Raw genomic sequence first — 19,400 nt, 5'->3', positions numbered from 1 at the left:
AGAATGTAATGTCAGTCAATACAGGCAAACAATATCGGTCTGAAGAAATATAATGTCGCAGTATCAAAATGCTCTGCAATTCGAAGAAACAAGCCTCCACAGATACAAATAAAAATTGCAGATAGATATTTAACCGAGAAAAATATGAAAACAAATGGAGGAGTGCCAGATGTAATGGTGACAATATCTCCAATCGAATCTCCCAGGAGCTCAACAAATTGATTAACGCTTCTCAGAAAATGGGAAGGAGACGCTGGATGTCGACTCGATACCATGTAGAAATTATAAATTTTCCATGACCAGAAAACAATCTAGGAGTGTTCAGATGGTGTGGGCACAACAATAATGGAAAATATCGAAAATATAATTTTTCGATATTTTTTATGTTTTTAGTAAATGACATTTTTGAAGGTCTTTAGAACATTTTTGACCTTTGAAATTTTGGACGGTCTTAAATATGAGTGTTGTCGTGGGATGACTCATAAAGGATTGGAACTAAGAGCTCTTGAAGATCTTTCCAATGGTGAAAATGGTTTGCAGTTTTGAGCCATGAGCAAAAAATTATGACTTTTTGAAGTTGGACTAAAATTTTACATAGTATTTTTATATTTTTGATAGTTTTTTGGATTTTATTTTGTAATAAATATTCTAGACTATTCATTTTCAATTCCAAGGTGGATTCTTGTGACTCTTGGGATCTCATAAACTTTGTATAAACAAATTTTTTAATATAATGGAATTACTTTTGGCTTGCATCAATCCTTGTTGAATTTTTACTGTTTTTGTAACAGGTTTGTCAATACCACAGGTTTTACACCAGGTGTTGTACTCTAGAACTATAAATGTGGATCGGTGGTATTAGAGCTTGTTTGCTCTTGTATGTCCCATCACATGCGGTCAACTTACCATAAGTTTGGATGGAAAACAAGGGATCCCTCAGATTACCTACCATTGAGACACACATGATTGTAGGTGGCAAGACAAATTGTTGGAATGGAAGAACCATTTAAAACGCTAATGGAAGAAGCATTAAACAAGCAAAGTGAGGAAATAATGGGGAAAATTTCTTAGATGTTTGGAAATCAAGGGCCAGGTATGAATACCACAAATTCCACATTTGGCGGGCATACCCCATTCAAAGTGCAGGTGAATTTTGACAATCCAACATTTCAAGGGAAAATTGATTGCACAGATGCTATTGATGACTTGTTATCCAAGCTGGAAAGATATTTTTTTGTTAACAACTTCTTAGATGCTGATAAAATCACCTTTGCCCTCCTCAAAGTTGAGATGCCTGTAAAACTAGCATGGGAAGTTAAACTAACAACTTGGGGAAGTCAAGGTGGCCAAGAATTTGAGATTTTTGATAAAAAAATCCACATGGGGAAAATTCATGGAACACATAAAAGAAGAGTATTTCCTTGAGGATACCTATGAACATAAATGTATGTAGTGGCAATTGCTTCGGTAGAAGAAGGACCAATCAGTTCAGGAGTATACCAACATGTTTCATGCTCTCTTCGCAAAACTTGACATGAAAAAATTAGAGAAGCATTGATTGAAATATCAGAGTGGGCTACATAGGTATATCCAAATTGAGATGAAATTCTTTAATATAGAGAATTTAAATTAATGAGAAATTCAAGAAAAAAGGAAGGAGGGATAATTTTACGAACAACAAATGGAAAGGTGAAAGCAGCAAACGTGTAGGAAAACAAACAGCCAAAGAGTCATTTGCTAGCTCACCAACAAAGAAGGCATGGGGTGTGAAGAAAATACAACAAGATATAGGTATGTGGTGTGAGGTCCATAAAAGTCCCTCTCATAATATAAAAGATTGCAAAACCATTAAAAATTTAATGATGGAAACGCATGAAGACAATGTGGAGCCTGAAATGGTAGACTCTTGCAGAGAAAACGATAATGAACAGGTCATTGCGACTGACCCATATGCCATAGTAGCCACTGAAAAAATATTGCCCCGGGAGGATGAGGAAAGACTATTCCATTCACAAATGTGGGTCTAAGGAAAATCCTTGCACTTTATTGTTGATAGTGGTAGCCAAAATAACTTAATATCTGTCGAGACCGTAAAAAGGTTGAACTTGAAGACAACAACACACCCATAACCCTACTCCATGGGATAGGTAAGTCAAGGGCAATATATTCAAGTGAACAAACAATATTGTCTGCCATATTCTATCAAGCCCTTCAAATATGAGGTAGTTTGTGATGTAGCCCCTCTTGATGTCTGTGATATTTTTCTAGGACAACCTGTTGGTAAATAGATTTGTCACTACGGTCGTTTATCTGAAACTATCCCTGTTTGCCCGATGAGAAATGACAAATGTTCCAACAGTTGGAGATATTGGAGTAAAACAACAATCTTACTCTACCTTTAAGAGGGGAAGCTCCCCCGTATGATAAGGGTATTTAGGATTTTTGTGTACTTTTAACCTGAAAGTACATAAAGGAGAAAACATAGAACTTAAACAAGATTAATAGCAAAAACCCTACTAGAAGACATACAAATACCAAGTAGGATTCCATAAATAATAAAAGTTACAAAAGGGGTTACCACCAAATAGGTTAGTCATGCAACAATGATGAAAGAAGTACAATAAACCTCGACATACGAAGAGATAGGTTGTACTAGCACATGCAAGTCAAGATACCATGAAATGATGTGTTTCATCAATAGATTTCACCAATACATAAAGGGATTACTAATTCAACATATGAGAAATTAGTAACGATAACTCATGGATACATTCAAGACACACGAACTCAATGCATTCTTCATTATCTTTTTGAAAATATACAAGTTCAAAGACCCCTTAGTACAAAGGTATGAACATCAAAAGTTCTCACTTAGTTTCTCTACAAAATTCTGTAGAGTGTCCCCCCCCCCCCCCCGCGTAAAAGTATCCCCTTTACAATGCAAAAGACTTGTATTTATAGGCTTGTAGGATAACTACCTTATAACCAACTTCAATCCTGGGTTAATAATTAACTCTTTTCTGCGTAGATTTTAATGAGTTAATAACTTACACTTTTATGCGCAGAAGAAGTCAACTTTCTAACCTTTGGTTACAATAAGTGACATAAGTCACTTTTATAAAAATATAAGTTCAAAATTGTAATATAGATGAAGAACCAAGTCATGAGTTATGTTGAGACACTTCTTTGTCTTCATCTGCTTCATTTGTACTTTCAATCATCTCGCCATCCAACCATTTGAGAACACAAACATTTATCTATCCATTCAAAAAGATAAGACAACTCAAGGGTCTCCATAAAGATGAAAAAGATTATGCATTGCAAAATATCCATAGGTTGGTACCTCCATTATTGACATGTATCCATTCACCAACATGTTTCTTTGAAAGACACACACTACAACTTTGTCAACTAGACATCATTCCATCTTGCATATTTGTCAATTTTCTTTGAAAAATATTTGCCATCATACCATATCTCACATGCCATCCTTTTGATACAATATGAAATTAGAAAAGTTGGAAACCTTCATTACATAGCTACCTCATACCTATTGATACCTTCATTACACATGCATGCACACTAGATGTGTGATGTACTAATCAAGGAATCCATAATGCATCATCTAAAATAAAAATATTGTGTTCTCCAAGTTCCTTCCATGGATAGCAAGAGTTGGCACATATTTTCCTATAGGAAAACACATATAACACACAGTAGAGAGTGAATAAGATGTTTCATCAAATGAAGCCTCTGTATTGAAGATCCGTACTAGAGCTTATTCAAAATAGAAGAAATCCTTTAAAACCATTGACATCTTATCTTCTAATCTATCCTTTAGTAATTCATTGGTCTCTTCTCATATTTGTGCATCAACCTTTGGCCAGAGCATATTTGCAACTATAATATCTGACAAAAATCCATATATATTTGGCTTTGATGAATGTCTATTACCTCTCCTAGGTTCACATTTTTTTTATGCGCATGAAGAAATTTGGCAAAGGTTGTAGGATTGACTTTACACACACCAATTGTATTTGCTTTGAAATTTATAGAGCTTTCCCAATAAAATGATTTCCTACATATCCCTATTTCGAAGCTCCCAATTAACCACAAGCAGAGGCTTTACACACACAAGTTGTTTGTGCTTCAAATATTCTTCAACCTTACCACTCGAATGAAACTTCTAATTGAAGCTGTTTCAAAGGCCAAAGACAATGAAAGTCGGTGTCAATTAAAGCCTAATGGTTGAGTGTCTAAAGACTGAGCTATAATTGCACATAGCATAGTCATTCTTAATGAATTGCAAAAGTCAATTCTGGATCCTTCCCCGAATTCAAGGTAGCCTCGGTTCCGATCCACAAACAATGGAAGGGAAATGGAAAGCTGTTAAAAATATGGGGTTGGACCAAGTTGATAAGGCTTGGGACAGATAGAAATACTTGGGAATTTATTTTGTACATTTTCATATTGCGTTCCATGAGATTGACATCTTTTGAGGCAATCTGTTGAACAAGTCAGGTACATTGCCCATGCATATCAAGAAGAGCACGGGTTGTAGAATTTGGCTTGGCAACAACCAATGTATTTACATGAAAAATTTCTAAAGCCTTTTCAACAAATATATTTTCTTTCATATACTTTAATCATTGAATTGCATGAGATGCATCGATTTGTGGTATTCTACTGAATAGTTCACTTACCATGTCTACGCTTTAACATTTTGCAGACGTATTGGCCGAAGCAATTGCAACTACAACATCTGGTGAAATTCCTCTATCATGTTAAGATTTGATGAATGCCAATGACCTGTTCATAAGCTCTCATTTTTGTGTGGATGGGAAGGATGGCAAAAGAACTCATAGATCAGATTTGCATCATTAACTATATTGTCTTCGCTTCCACATTTTACATACTGTCTAATGCCATGAGATTGGATTTCATTTGAGCATTTTTTTTAATATCTTGTGAAAAAGGTTAAGAATGCTCCAAAACGGAGCATTTCTAACCTTTTTATGCAAAGCGGGCCCACACAAGGTTAGGAAATAAGGTTAGAGATGCTTCGTTTTGGAGCATTCTTAACCTTTTCTTTTTGAGGTTATAAATATGGGTTAAGAATGCTAAAAAATGGAGCATTCTTAACCATTTCTTTCAAAGACTATGATCTTGACCTCCATAAACCATTGACTACGGAGGAGAATATAGGAGAAATGAAAATAATGACATTTCTAGACAAATTTTTCTCTCAAATGACCACAATATGAAAACAATTTAAAATATTAAATTATTTTTGAAAAATAATTTAAATATTTTAAATTTAATGCTCAAACTTAGGAAAGACGGTCATACCTTCCAAACGGTAGGGAGTTAGGTTCTTAAATTTTAAACACACGTTGATGATAGGGAAACGAGCCAACATCATCATTTATTCCTCATGACGATACCTAGGATGAGAGATTTTAATCATTTTTGGGGGAGGGACATCAAATTTTGAAAGTTTAATATATGATAAACTATGAACCGAGTTCAGACAAAAATTAGCCACATGACACAAAATGATGCTTAGAACATGTCTATCAAATTATTTCCTTTAATTCGTGGTAATTTTCAAAATTCATCGATTTTTCATATTTTGACTGATAACAACCTTGGATCACGTGCTCACTCATTACACATAGACACATATTTGGTCATTCACTCAACATTGGGACCAATTTGAAGTTCAAATTTTGGGTATGTCAAATATGGGGCAAAAATTGGCTCTGACTGGGGACAAGGACTGTAAAAGATGCAGGATGAACCCAAAATCTCTGGTTTCGCAGGCTAGTGCACTATCCTTTGGACAACATTGTCACAAAGGAAACAACATAGGGAATATCTGGAGAAACCAGACACAAACCAAAAATGGGACGAACACAACAAAAACTTCTAACTAGAGTATGCACATGGTAGGCAAAGCCCACCTCAATCTTCTCCAGGATTGTCATACAAAACCATTCACAGGTTGAGAGAAATAGGCACCTTTGCGGAAAAATGGCATACATCCATGTGACACCTGTAAGCTCAGTAGGTTGGCAAGATCAACATGTATAATATGAGAAATATCTTTTAGCAATAAACCAAACAACCATCTCTCATCATAAATCTGCGGGCTCTCTTGAATGATTTGGGTACCACTTTCTGTGATATTGATTATGTGGTCTGGCATCTTATTAAGTATATCAAATTTTGCCATCTAAAGATCCTTTTGATGATTTGGATTAGAAGACATTGACCCGCGAATTGGACAACCTTAATATAATCTGTGATGTGAAGAAACTTGAGTAGACATAACCACTAAATCATGTTCTTGAATATCAACTTGAAAATCACATATAGAAATATACTCATCTGAAAACAAAGGATTGAGGGACACACTTTCACCATAGGAGAAGTCATCATTCGAAGCCTTCAAACACCAATTTGAAATACAAACATTATAACAATTAACTCCATTGACTTCCTTCATTAGATCATCCATTACCTCATTTATGTTTTCATTTTTGGTATAGTTCCCAAAACTATCCTCTTGTATAGGGGTGTCTTCTTGATCCAATTATTCAGAAAGAGGCTTGCTTTGAACCTTGAATACTTCATTAGGAATAGATTGTAATTCCATCAAATTAGGGATATTTGTTGATATACCTACATAGATTTCATCTCCAACCCGCTCATAGACATCTGTATTACTTTTTGTGTTCTCTTGTCCCAATGGTTCCTCTTCATCACACTCTTCATGAAATTTGAAAACTTCATAGTCAGGTGGCATATATGATAAAGAGTGGACGCTTAATGGTTCATCTTCTTTCACTCGGGGCTGATCTAGAAGTTCAGTAAAAGTCTCCATATTTGAAGATAAAAAGTGTGTCTGCAAAATTTTATTTATGGTTGCTTCTCCATTGGTCATATACGTACAAGGTTTTCCATTAGGTATCATACCTTTGATTTCCTTGAAAAAGTTTTATCTTCAACTATTAGTCATGGATGAATGAGAATATCTTCTCCATATAAAAATTCATTGTCAGAAGAATTGAGACACCAAGTTGGAATGGAAACTATAGGGGATTCTTCTTCATGCATGTCTTCATCATTGTTTTCAAGTTGGGGCTACAAACAAGACTTGAAATCACTTGATACCTCTTCTTCATGCTGCTTGTTCTTAGGTTGATGGAATATTTCTTCAGTGCAATACTTATGACATGCTCCAACACCATCTTCATTTTCTTCTTCACAAACTTTCTTTTGACATGTATCCTTGTGAATTGATATGACTTCATCTTCCTCAACACATGCATAATGTGATGGATTTTTTTCAAAACTTGGATCACAAGACATCTCATTAGGAATGTGCACATCTTCAAGAAAATAATGATCTCCCTCCTCTTTTTGTTCAATCTCTTCCAATGTTTGAAGCAGAAAAGGATGCACTTTGTCATGATCAAGTTTTCTCTTTCCATAGAAGCTTTTCAAAAACACGATATGTGAATCATTGAGAATATGATTTTGTTGAGAAATAGGTGGAGGATAATGAGCATAATCATTACTATCCATTGTTGATTCAAGAATGCAATCTCGAGCAAAAATTTGGTTCACTCTTCCATCTTTTTCCTCAATCTTTTGTAGAGACTAGAGTAGAGAAGGATTAATTTTATGAGGATCAAGTTTCTTTCCAGTGTATAAACTCTTCAAGAAGTTGACTTGTTCAGGATTATCAAGACTTTGATTCTATTGAGCAACTGGTATAGGAGAAAGAACACTTTTATCTTCATCTTTCTTGATTATTGTTGATTTAGGTAAATGATCACAAGCAAGAAAACCAATCTCTTTTCCATGCTTTTCTTCAATATCTTGCAACACTTGAGATAAAGAGGGATGAATCTTATCAAGAGTAAACTGTATGCCACCATAAAAGTTCTTCAAGAACTCAACTTGTATGGGCTCATCAGGAACTTGCTTCTTCTGATATAAATAGTCTTCATCATCACTTTCACTGTCACTTTCCAACTTTCCTTTGTACCAAACCATTGTTCTAAATTTGATATTTCAGACAGAGTCGCCAACCTTCATTCTGAAGAAGGTTGGTAAACACACTGGTATTTCGCTCCGTAGCAGAGTTGCCAAAAATCTGTTGGTAACAGATTTGTCACTGCGGTCATTTATCTAAAACTAACCCTATTTTACGGATGAGCAATGAAAAACGTTCCAACAGTTGGAGAGAATGGAGTAAAACCACAATCTTCCTCTGGGTTTGAGAGGGGCAACTCCCTCGTATGATAGGGGTATTTAGGATTTTTATGTACTTTTAACCTGAAAGTACATACAAGAGAAAATATAGAGCTTAAAGAAGATTAATAACATAAACCCTACTAGAAGACATACGAATACCAAGTAGGATTCCATAAATGATAACAATTACAAAAGGGGTTACGACCAAATAGGTTAGTCATACAACGATGATGAAATAAGTACAATAAACCTTGACATATGAATAGATAGTTTGTACTAGCACATGCAAGTCAAGATACCATGAAATAATGTGTTTCATCAATAGATTTCACCAATACATAAAGGGGTTACTAATTCAACATACGACAAATTAGTAACGATAACTCATGGATACATTCAAGGCACATGAACTCAATGCATTCTTCATTATTCTTTTTGAAAGTATACAAGTTCAAAGACCCCTTAGTACAAAGGTATGAAAATCAAAAGTTCTCACTTAGTTTCTCTACAAAATTCTGCAGAGATTCCCCCCTGTAAAAGTCTCCCCTCTATAATGCAAAAGCCTTGTATTTATAGGCTTGTAGGATAACTACCTTATAACCAGCTTCAATCCTGGGTTAATAACTAACTCTTTTTTGCATAAATTTTGATGAGTTAATAACTTACACTTTTATGCGCAGAAGAAGTCAACTTTCTAACCTTTGCTTACAATAAGTGACATAAGTAACTTTTACAAAAATACAAGTTCAAACTTGTAATATCGATGAAGAACCAAGTCATGAGTTATGTTGAGGCACTTCTTTGTCTTCATCTTCTTCATTTGCAGTTTTAATCATCTCGCCATCCAACTTTTTGAGAATACAAACATTTATCTATCCATTAAAAAAGATAAAACAACTCAAGGGTCTCTGTAAAGATGAAAAAGATTGTGCATTGAAAAATACCCATAGGTTAGTAACTCCATTACTGACATGTATCCATTCACCAACATGTTTCTTTGAAAGACACACACTACAACTTTGTCAACTAGACATCATTCCATCTTGCATATTTGTCAATTGTCTTTGAAAAATATTTTCCATCATACCATATCGCACATGCCATCCTTTTGATACAATATGAAATCAGAAAAGTTGGAAACCTTCATTGCATAGCTACCTCATACCTATTGATACTTTCATTACACATGCATGCACACTGTATGTGTGATGTAGTAATCCATCATGCATCCTCTAAAATAAAAATATTGTGTTCTCCAATTTCCTTCCATGGATAGCAAGAGTTGGCACATATTTTCATATAGGAAAACACGTTTAACACATAGTAGAGAGTGAATAAGATGTTTCATCAAATGAAACCTCTGTATTGAAGATCCAAATTAGAGCTTATTCAAAATAGAAGAAATCTTGTAAAACCATTGAGATCTTATCTTCTAATCTATCCTTTAGTAATTCATTGGTCTCTTCACATATTTGTACATCAACCTTTGGCCAGAGCATATTTGCAACTATAGTATCTGACAAAATCCATATATATTTGGCTTTGATGAATGTCTATTACCTATCCTAAGTTCACATTTTTTTATGCGCATGAAGAAATTTGGCAAAGGTTGTAGGATTGACTTTACATGCACCAATTGTATTTGCTTTGAAATTTATAAAGCTTTCCCAACAAAATGATTTCTTACATATCCTTGTTTCGAAGCTCCCATTTAGCCACAGGCAGAGGCTTTACACACACAAGTTGTTTGTGCTTCAAATATTCTTCAACCTTTTCAACAACCGTTCCACTCGAAGGGAACTTCTAACTGAAGTTGTTTCAAAGGCCAAAGACAATGAAAGCCAGTGTCAATTAAATCCTGATGGTCGAGTGTCTAAAGACCAAACTATAATTGCGCATAGCATAGTCATTCTTAATGAATTGCATAAGTCAATTCCGGATCCTTCCCTAAATTCAAGGTAGCCTTGGTTTTGATCTGCAAACAATGGAAGGGAAATGCAAAGATGTTAAAAATACAGGGTTGGAGCAAGTTGATAAGGCTTGGGACATATCGAAATAATTGGGAATTTATTTTGTGCATTTTCATATTGCGTTCCATGAGATTGACATCTTTTGAGGCAATCTGTTGAACAAATCAGGTACATTGCCCATGTGTATCAAGGAGAGCATGGGTTGTAGAATTTGGCTTGGCAACAACCAATGTATTTACATGAAAATTTATAAAGCCTTTTCAACAAATCTATTATCATTCATATACTGTAATCATTGAATTGCATGAGATGCCATTGATTTGTGGTATTCTGTTGAACAGTTCACTTACCTTGTCTATGCTTTAACATTTTGCAGACATATCGATCGGAGCAGTTGCAGCTACAACATCTGACGAAATTCCTCTAACTTGTTAAGCTACGATGAATGCCAATGAGCTGTTCATGAGCTCTCATTTTTGTGTGGATGGGAAGGATGGCAGAAGAACTCACAGATCTGATTTGCATCATTAACTATATTGTCTTCGCTTCCACATTTTACATACTGTCTAATGTCATGAGATTGCATTTCATTTGAGCATTTTTTTTAATATCTTGTGAAAAAGGTTAAGAATGCTCCAAAACGGAGCATTTATAACCTTTTTATGCAAAGTGGGCCCACACAAGGTTAGGAAATAAGGTTAGAGATGCTTCGTTTTGAAGCATTCTTAACCTTTTCTTTTTGAGGTTATAAATATGGGTTAAGAATGCTAAAAAATAGAGCATTCTTAACCATTTCTTTGAAAGACTATGATCTTGACCTCCAGAAACCATTGACTACGAAGGAGAATAAAGGAGAAATGAAAATAATGACGTTTTTAGACAAATTTTTCCCTCAAATGACCATAATATCAAAACAATTTAAAATATTAAATTATTTTTGAAAAATAATTTAAATATTTTAAATTTAATGCTCAAACTTAGGAAAGACGTCCATATCTTCCAAACGGTAGGAAGTTAGGTTCTTAAATTTGAAACACACATTGATGATAGGAAATGAGCCAACATCATCATTTATTCCTCATGAAAATACCTAGGATGAGAGATTTTAATCATTTTTGGGGGAGGGACATCAAAATTTGAAATTTTAATATATGATAAACTATGAACTGGGTTTAGGAAAAAATTAGGCACATGACACAAAATGATGCTTAGAAAATGTCTATCAAATTATTTCCCTCAATTCTTGGTAATTTTCAAAATTCATCCATTTTTCATATTTTGACTGACAACAACCTTGGATCACATGCTCACTCATTACGCATGGACACATGTTTGGGCCTTCACTCAACATTGAGACCAATTTGAAGTTAAAATTTTGGGTATGTCAAATATGGGGCAACACAACCATACATGTATTAGCATCATGGTGTATATGAGTCTAGGCCACGCAGTGTGACAATCAAATTGGGTGAACAAAAGTATCGATCACTAGAAGGTTGATTAGTGCTAAACAATGTAGAAGATTGATTTCCCAAACTGGAACATTTGCATTATTGATGATTCGTCCTGAGGAAGAAAGAAAAATAGTTTATAATTCTCACGCCACTATGAACACCACAACAAAGCAATGTAAAGATCAATGGATCAGATTTTGATAAAATATCAGAATGTATTTGAGTTGCCAACTTGGCTACCCTCACACTGCCAAGTTAGGCATTCTATTCATTTGATAATAGTAACTCCATTTCCTAATGAACCAATGTATCAAAGGTCAACACTATAAAATGATGAAATTAAAAGAGAGATACAAGAATTTATTTAGCAAGGACATATCCATCCAAGTGCATCACCTTGTGGCAACTCAATTGTCCTTGCAAAGAAAAAGGATGGAATATGGAGACTTTGTATTGACTATCGAGAATTGAATACAATCTCAATGAAAAATAGATATCCAATTCTTTAGATAGATGATCTTTTGGACTAGCTTAGAGGGGATAAATTCTTCACCAAAATTGATGTAAAATTTGAGTACCATCAAGTACCAATTGATACAAAAAATGTGTTGAAGACTGTTTTTAAATCTAAGGAAGGTTTGTTTGAATGGTTAGTGATGCCTTTTGGCCTAATGAATGCTCCAGCCATATTCATGAGGATGATGAATGATGTAGTTAGGCCATTCATCAATTCTTTTGTAGTGGTATACCTGGATGACATACTCATTTTTAGCAAAACTTGGGAGGAGCATCTGCAACATGTGAAACAAGTACTTTCAAATCTACAAGACCATGGACTTTATGCAAATAAAGAAAAGTGTTCCTTTGGTATGCAGAGCATTAAATATTTGGGATATATCATTGTCAGTGAGAGTGTTCATGTTAATCCTAAAAAATAGAAATCTCATAGAGTTACGTAGTTTCCTTGGGTTGGCAAATTTTTATCGAATTTGTGTTTTGATTTTCACATTTGTCTTGGCCTTTAAATCAGTCATTGCGAGGAGGAGTGCAAGAAAAATTCAAGTTTACAGGTGCTCAACAACAAGCTTTTGAGGAGTTAAAACAAAGGTTATGTTCTGCACTAGTTTTATCTCTTCCTGATTTACGATAATCATTTGAAATACAAACTGACACATCAGAGTATGCTCTAGGAGCAGTCCTTATGCAACATTCTCATTTGGTTGCATACCATAATGAGACTTTTTCTAACACAGTGCGGATATATCCCACCTGTGACAAGGAGTTATATGCCATTGTTCAAGCTTGTAAACAATGCCAATATTATATTTTGGGAAAGGAAATTGTTATCCACACAGATCACAAGCGTCTTTAATTTTTGCAAATGCAAGGAAAGTTGCATAATGATAGACACCAAAGATGGTTAGCCTATCTTTGACAATTTCATCTTAATATTCGTCATAAGAAAGGGAGCACTAATAAAGTAGGAAATTGTTTGAGTAGGCCTCCATTTGCAGCTATAAGTATGGTGTTAGAATCATGTGGTCACCAAAATGACACTTGGTCTAATTTGTATGCTCGTGATAATGAATTCATTGATGTTTACAATCAGCTTGTAGAGGGTAAACATGTGAATGCTTTCTATTTGTAGAATGTGATGCTTTTCCATCTTGGCCAAATCTATGTGCCCTATGTAGAACGCAATAAGTTGATATGGGAAGCTCACTACAACAAGGTTGCAGGTCATTTTGGAACTGGTAAGACTACTGCTATACTCCAAAGATTTTTTATTGGCCAAAAATAAAGAATGATGCAATTTCATACATTCAAGCTTGTACAACATGTGCTATTGCAAAGCCTACAAATTGTAATTTAGGTTTATAATTACCACTTCCTATTCTAGAAAAACTTTGGCACTCAATTTATATGGATTTTATGACTGGTTTGATGTAGAGGGAAATATGTTGAAGCCACCTAGGCACAAACTCAAACCAATGGGCAAAAAGTTGTGATTCACAAAGGGAGATCTTTCTCCCAACTCACCTTGGAAACTTGGCAATGACAACTCATGGTCACAAATCCCCCTTACTTGAAAGAAACTCAAACTTAAGGTACTTAAGGGTTTGATGACTTTTTTTACCCTAGGATACCCCAAACAACACAACAAAACACCCTACAACTCCCTTTGTTTGGGATCAAATGGACTTCCTTCACAATGTAGCCCAATACCTAGCAACCCTCATTTTTTGTGGTTTTGACACATAACTTTTTGGACAGGGGTGACTGACACAAAGGAACACAAATTTAAATACCCATTTGGGAGATGCTAAACATACTCCAATTCCACCATATGTTACTTTGAAACTCCTCTTTCAAAATAAGGCTGGTAATAGTTTTAAGGGTTCAATTAGGTGTGTTTTGCAAAGAACCACTCACAAAATCCACACCAATCCTCAACCAACCAGTCCAATGGCTGGGTAATCATCACTGATCTAGCAAATCAATTGGTTTTGGGTTCCCATAGTCATTATATTTCAATCAACTTACAAATTTCTCACCATAGTCCATGTTTCAAGCCTGTCACATAGAGATGCCAGGTCTAGGACTTTCAGATACACTCATCAACCTTGACCCCCTATTTTCTAACCTTCTACAAAATTGAAAGGAATCCCCAATCTCTCATACCATCAGATTTGTGCATTTACAAAGGTAGAATGAGGGGTTATTTACATTTTAGTGACAAAACCTTCACATCCTAGGGTTTGCTGACAATTATTACAAAATCTACACAAACTTAATACAAGATGAAACTTGACCCAACTACCACCAAATGAAACTAGATTCACCACTCTTCAATCTCCCATAGGTTTCAAATCAGTATTCTACTGTATGGAATCGTACCAAGCACTAAAACACATGAAAAACAATGAAATTGCATAGGGAATCAATGCACTTCTTATTCAATTTTCTCCGAAGTTTTTCAACAACCAACTTCAAGTGTGTGACCATTTAACTTTTTTTTTTCTTAGATTGCAACTTGATAATATTGTAAAGTTGCAAAGTTGCTTAGCAAATTTTACAGTTTTGTGCATATCATTGACACCACTAACTCTACATGACTCCCAAATCATTACAATATGGTCCATGAGACCTTATTTGACACAAAACACCTTATTTGACACAAAAAAATATAATGTGAAAATTTTCCTTATGGAGGCATGAAGACATTGGATGCCCCTACACCATGGTCTTCCTACCACTAGACAAGGGCATGATTGTGTGTATGTTGTGGTAGATTAATTTTCAAAAATGGTAATAATGGTGGCTTGTAAAAGGGAAATTTTTGCAGAGGATATTGCAAAGATCTTCTTTGAACATGTTTGGGTTCATTTTGGTCTTCCTAACAACATTATATCAGATAGGGATAATATGTTCCGCAGTAAGTTCTGGTCTTCACTATGGGAAAAGATTGACACATAATTAACAAAGTCTACTGCATTCCACCCTCAAATAGATGGCCAAATAGAGGTAGTATATCAAATGATCATTCAAATTCTGCACATGTATCATTTGAAACATCCCCACACATGAGATGAAAGTCTTCCATATGTTCAATATAGCTATAATATAGCATTTCACAGTTCGACAGGTCACAGTACATTTGAAGTTTGTCTTGGTTATCATCCATTAGCACCCATGAATGTTTCCATACCAATCATTCAACCTAATTTTATTCCATGTGTAGATAAGGAGGAAGACAAGACAACAAAATTTATTGACAAAATCCATTACCTGTAGCAATAGGTTCATGAAATCTTGAAACACATCAACAAGAAATACAAGGAGAGGCATGATGAGCAAGGAACCCCTCATAATTTTTAAATTGGTGATAAGGTGTGGTTGCATATTCAGAAAGAGAAATTGCAAGGTCCCAACAAGAAGCTTTGTCCTCTTCGTTATGACCCATATAAGAAGATAATCAAGCAAGTTGGTGACAATGCATTTGAGCTCGATTTGCCCCCATTTTTCGGTATTCATCCAGTCTTCAATGTAGAACTATTGAAGCCTTATTTTCCTCCACTATTAGATGTTCTTGATATTGCTGAGGAAATTATTAATACATAATTGAATCCAAAATCTACTGCTCCACTATAAGTATGGTGGCTACTGTGAATAACTTGAAACAATAGACCATCCATCTGTACTGAGTGGTTCAAGCCGACCAGTTTTCTCACTAATGTAAGTGGCTTACTCGAGAACAAATTCAACTTCATTTTCCTCACCTATTGAAAAGTGTTAATGAAATGGGGCCCATTTCCTCTCAAGGGGAGAGGAATGATTAAAAAAATCTAGGAGTGTCCAAATGGTGTGGGCACAAGCAATAATGAAAAATGTTGAAAATATAATTTTTTGATATTTTTTATGTTTTAGTAAATGACATTTTTGTAGGTCTTCGGAGCATTTTAGGCCTTTGAAACTTTGGATAATAATTTTTGAGTGTTTTAATGGGATAACTCATAAAGGGCTGAAAATAGAGCTCTTGGAGATCTTTCGAATAGTGAAAACGGTTTGCAGTTTTGAGCCTTGAGCAAAAAGTTATGACTTTTTGAAGTTGGACTAAAATTTTACATAGTATTTTGATATTTTTGATAGTTTTTGGGATTTTTTTTGACATAGTCAAGGTACGGAGATCAAATGAAGGACAACCTAACCTTGCAACTTAAAACATAAATCATGCAAAGCATACCAGTAACCGGTAACAAGGTGCCAGGAACAACATAAAGAACAACAGGTAACAACACATAACACAATTGGTAAACAATGCAAATGAATCTTATTACAAGTTGAAGAATTATGCATGCCATATGATGGATCACAATCTAGGATACAAACAATTCTTACATTGTAGTTACAAGATCTGCAGATCATCTACACATCAAGTCAACTTTCGGTAACAGTCTACCGGTTCTCCTAATCCGGACCTCAGCCTTCCAGGCTCAGTCCTACCGGATCAAAATCTCATCGGTTCTACATCTTCGCTTAATCTCAAAATAAAGTCTTCAATATTCTAACTTCTCTGTTATCTTCAAATGATTCACAAGCTTCCATTTATACAATCCATAAATAATTAAAACTCAATCAAGTCAGCCCAAAGACCAATCGGTTCATGAAACGTGCGATGGTAACATGTCGGCTCAAGAACAAATCCAAAACATAAAATGATACACGGACCTCCAGGAATACTGGCCAAGGCCCAAAGAAACACCTCAAATGATCTGCAAGTCATGGAGACCAACCGCAATCCAAAATCATCTTAACTCAACACACAACCAGGCTAATAGATAATAACACATCAACCGGGACAATACCAGAATCCACATCTTACCAGAAACAAAGCCAAAAGCTATGAAACTTGAACATGATAAAGACCATGAACACAAGGGAATAAACCCAAAAGTGTAATGCTAAACACTTAAACATGAAGAAATACCATTCTCTCAAGCAATTCCATTGAAAACTGCTCAATTGATAAGAATTAGACCGGTGCTCCTGCATCAAACTCTTGAGGTTAATTGAAAAGTGATTCCCATCACTTGATCTGGTTTGACGATCGGTTAGTAGGTACTTGCAACTGCCTCAGGGATTTGATGATCTAACCACAACTCCTAGTTGCCTCTCCATGGTGATCTACCGGTACAAACTGTAGCCTACCTCAATCAGTGATCTGTTCAAGTCTCCACCGACTAACTACCTCAAGCTCAAGCTCTAGGATCAACAATCTACCTGAAAACCTTGCTCTGCCTCACATTCGGTGCTTTGAACAAGTCCACAAGTTTTCTCAATCTTCTCTCCAACCAATCGGTGCACAAACAACTCTCTGTTCAACAACAGGTTCATGAACCAACTCTGATACCATTTGACACAGTCAACACAAGGAGATCCAATGAAGGACAACCCAACCTTGCAGCTTAAAACATAAACCATGCAAAGCATATTGATAATCGGTAACAAGGTGCCATAAACAACAAAAAGAACAACCAGTACCAACACATAATAGATAATCGATAAACAATGTGAATGAATCTTATTACAAGTTCAAGAATTATACATGCCACATGTTGTATCACAGTCTAGGATACAAACAATGCTTACAATGCAATTACTAGATCCGTAGATCATCTACACATCAAGTCGGCTTCTGGTAACTGTCTACCAGTTCTCCTAATCTGGACCTTAGCCTTCCGGCTTTAGTCCTATCGGATTAGAATCTCGTCAGTTCTACATCTTTGCTTAATCTCAAAACAAAGTCTTCACTCTTCTAACTTCTGTATTATCTTAAAATGATTCACAAGCTTCCATTTATACCATCTACAAATAATTACAACTCAATCAAGTCGGCCCAAAGACCAACCAGTTCATGAAACGTGCAATGGTAACATGTCGACTCAAGAACAAATCCAAAACATAAAACGATGCATAGACTTCTGGGAATACTAACCAAGGCCCAAAGAAACAACTCAAATAATCCACAAGTCACGAAGATCAACCGCAACTCAAAATCATCTTAGCTCAACACACAACCAGGCTAATTGGTAAGAGCACATCAACCAGGATAATACTAGAATCCACATCTTATCGGAAACAAAGACAAAAGATATGAAACTCGAACATGATAAATACCACAAACATGAGGGAATAAAATCAAAACCATAATGCTAAACACTCAAACATGAAGAAATGCCATGCTCTCAAGCAATTCCATTGAAAACTGCTCAATCGGTAAGAACTAGACCGGTGCTCCTGCATCATTTTTTGTAATAAATATTCCATACTATTCATTTTCAATTCCAAGGGGGATTCTAGTGAACCTTGGGATCTCATAAACTTTGTATAAATATATTTTGAAATAGAATGGAATTAATTTTGGCTTGCATCAATCCTTGTTGAATTTTTGTTGTTTTTGTAATAGGTTTGTTAATACCACATGTTTTACACTAGGTATTGTACTCCATAACTATAAATCTAGATCATCCCAATAATTGAAAATAACTATAAACCTCACAAGAGAAATATAATTCACTAATAGATGAATAATTGAGATTGAGTTTGAGATAAAGAAAATGTACACTAAGCTCTCCTTATATAGTTAAGAGTAAGGATGCAAACATCAATGAGGTGCAAGGGTAGGTACAACCATCTGACACAAAATACTAGATGTAGGTAAATAATAAAATATAATAAAATTTACCTAGCACATAGGAAAATGATATTCCTAGAAGTAAACTTAATATTGTGAGTAAATATTAATTTACTCCAACAACATGAATGATTTATGTCAAACTAGTTCCTAAGGCACTTCCATATATTTTACTTTACTATGAGTGACTAATAATTTTCATGATTTGGAATGATTTTTGACTTTCTTGAAGATTTGTGAGATGTGACAATTCCTGTAATGCCCGCCAAAATACCCTAAACAAATAAACTAAAAACTACTAACAATTTTTTTTTGAAAACATCCATTACATTATTCCAACACTAACATATATCAAAACAATATTATTTAAATGCATTAACACATTTAACATCAAATAGTAACATCATAAATCCATTCTACGCAAGTGGAATAAACCTTCCAACATAAGCACATAACAAAATACATTCTTGCCACACAATTATTACCTAGGGTATCTTAATGTCACTACTAGCAACA

The sequence above is a fragment of the Cryptomeria japonica genome, chromosome 2, assembly GCF_030272615.1.
Source record: "Cryptomeria japonica chromosome 2, Sugi_1.0, whole genome shotgun sequence".
Taxonomy (NCBI): domain Eukaryota; kingdom Viridiplantae; phylum Streptophyta; class Pinopsida; order Cupressales; family Cupressaceae; genus Cryptomeria; species Cryptomeria japonica.
Note: the sequence above shows the minus strand (reverse complement) of the source record.